The following is a 2,342-nucleotide window of genomic DNA, read 5'->3' on the forward strand; positions in this document are numbered from 1 at the left end:
AACTTTTCTTAAACCAGCAGTGACTTTTAAGTAGTTTATCATGAATTCTTACAGTTTTACCCAATTTTCATGAATTTCTACCAGGTACTCTTGTGTAAAAGAACGATCTCAACAGTTTGAAAGAATGCCCAAACCTTACTCAAAATGTATATGCACAATATATATGTAAACGTATTTAAATGTTTACACAATGCTTTGTGACATTTCCATACCTGAAAAGGAAGAGAAATCAACAAAGAAGCCTGGCTACGATGTTCACACTCTGGCATCGTTATCGAGAATGAAGCAACGTAGCGACAGTTCCCCCTTCTGGCCGTCTGCAGGCATAACTAATCACTAAAGTGTCATGTCCAAAACTAGACAAATCAACTATTGATGAATGGACTATTTCAGTAGGTAAATAGTCTTCAGACGTTTTAAACCTCTTTTAACCTTTTACAGGACTTTTAATCCCTTCAACAGGTAAGTACTATTTATAGATCTTTCTATTTTAACTGCAGTGTATTTTTTCATGAATTCCCTTTTAAATGTCCACCAGTAAACTCAATGAATAAAATCTCTTTTTCTAAGCATTTCTGTCTAATTGATGAACTCCATAAATTCAGTCTACCACACAGGCCCGGAGTTGTCCGCCGGTGCCCCCGCGCGTTATCCGCGGAAGAGGGAGAGGAGACGCTATAACCGCCCGACTGGCAGAGGGCGCAAGCGAGCCACGGACCGCTGCAAACCGGCTCGCTAGCTGACTTACTTAACCAACTTCACTTACCCAGCTAGCTGACGGAGAATGATAGAAAGAAAGATAGAAAGAACGAAAGAAAGACACACGATAAAACGATTTCTTTTATTAAAAAAAATAAATAAAAAACCCACAAGGACTCAGTTGCTTGTCTACTTCATGAAGAACAAGAAGAAGAAGAAGAAAAAGCAGCGGCAGAAGCAGCAGCAGCATTCGCCCTTCCTTTGCACCCAAAAATAGAGGCGCACCGTTCCCGGACGTACTGCAATACTGGGTCGATGCGTGGAGCGGACGGAGTAAGCTCCTTCTCCGACTCCCAGTCTCAAAAATTCGTTTAATATGTAGTCCCCAGATAGGGGACGTATCAGATATTAAACTGATAAGAACAGATTGTTTTCGTTTTTGAAAGATTTTTATTATATCATGAAAAGTTTACATCAACATTTACCTTATCATTCCTTTGGGTCTACTGCTTTGTGCCATACAAAAGAAATAAAAACAGTTTTTTTCCCTTATTTTTCCCCACCCCAAGGACCAGCCTTTATTAAAACATAAAAACCGGCATTGGTACAATAAAACAATCCCTCCCCTCTTGTCAATCCCACCAGCCTCCACTGAAATATTTGTGCAGAACGGGGGTGCTTCCTTACCAATCCGACTCCACCCTTCCCGCTCCACCAACACAAAGATCCAGTCCATTTCTTCCCTCAGTCCATGCCCCATATCTGCCATGCTGCAGTGCCCCACGCAGCGCAGGCCCGCTCTCTCCCCCACCGCCGGCAGTCCCGCCGCATGTAGGTTCGGATGAAGCCCACAGTCATCTGCCATGTGGCCCTTGGCGACAGCACGCGCCTCTCCAGGGTCGCCAGCGATCTGACGACCCACATCGCGTCCCGGGCACAGTTCAAAGTCAGCCATGCCCGCCTCCATTTTGCGGCGCCCAGCCGCTGCCTCCCGTTGCCACCATTCAGGACCCATTCACAGTCCACCCCTCCACCCAGCGCCTGCTGGATCTGAGGGAGGGCCACTGTCCAGAAATCTCTGGCAAACCTGCAGTCCAGCAGCATGTGCCTCACCGTCTCATCTTGGGAGCAGCCATCCCTGGGGCACTGCGCTGTTGTAGCCAGACGCCGAGCGTGCATGACTGCCCTCACAGGCAGGACTCCATGGGCCGACCACCACGCTAGATCTTTGTGCCGGTTGAGCAGGTCGGTGTGGGTCACTGCCGCCCAAACGTCCGTGGCTTGGCCTAGTGCCATCCCGCGCACTGGACACACTGGGTCCCCATCCTGCACAAAGGACAAAATTTTGTGGTAGTCAGTTAAAACCTCACCCCCCGCCCCCTCCAAACCATGTTTTTTTAAAAAGGCTTGAATGGGCCTATAAAAATCCGGCATTTCAAAGGCCACGGGCACCGTTAAAGGAGCTCTCCAGAGGTCCAACCGCCTCATGTACCCCCCCATAAAAAAATGTACTAAAAACGAGGCCTTGTTTTCCCCCTTCACACACAAACCCACATGCAACGCAACAAACTGACACAAAAGGACACGGTAGAAGTCTGGGACCCCCCTCCCCCCTTTCTTTGGCTCCCGTGCACACCATTCCC

The 2,342-nt window shown here is 47.9% G+C and overlaps 1 pseudogene; it reads right to left on the bottom strand.

Annotated features, from left to right (window-relative positions):
* Positions 1-973: 973 nt before the first annotated feature.
* Positions 974-1,147, bottom strand: LOC135246917 (U2 spliceosomal RNA; annotated as a pseudogene).
* Positions 1,148-2,342: the final 1,195 nt, after the last annotated feature.

This window comes from Anguilla rostrata, unplaced genomic scaffold, assembly GCF_018555375.3.
Source record: "Anguilla rostrata isolate EN2019 unplaced genomic scaffold, ASM1855537v3 scaf0967, whole genome shotgun sequence".
Taxonomy (NCBI): Eukaryota; Metazoa; Chordata; class Actinopteri; order Anguilliformes; family Anguillidae; genus Anguilla; species Anguilla rostrata.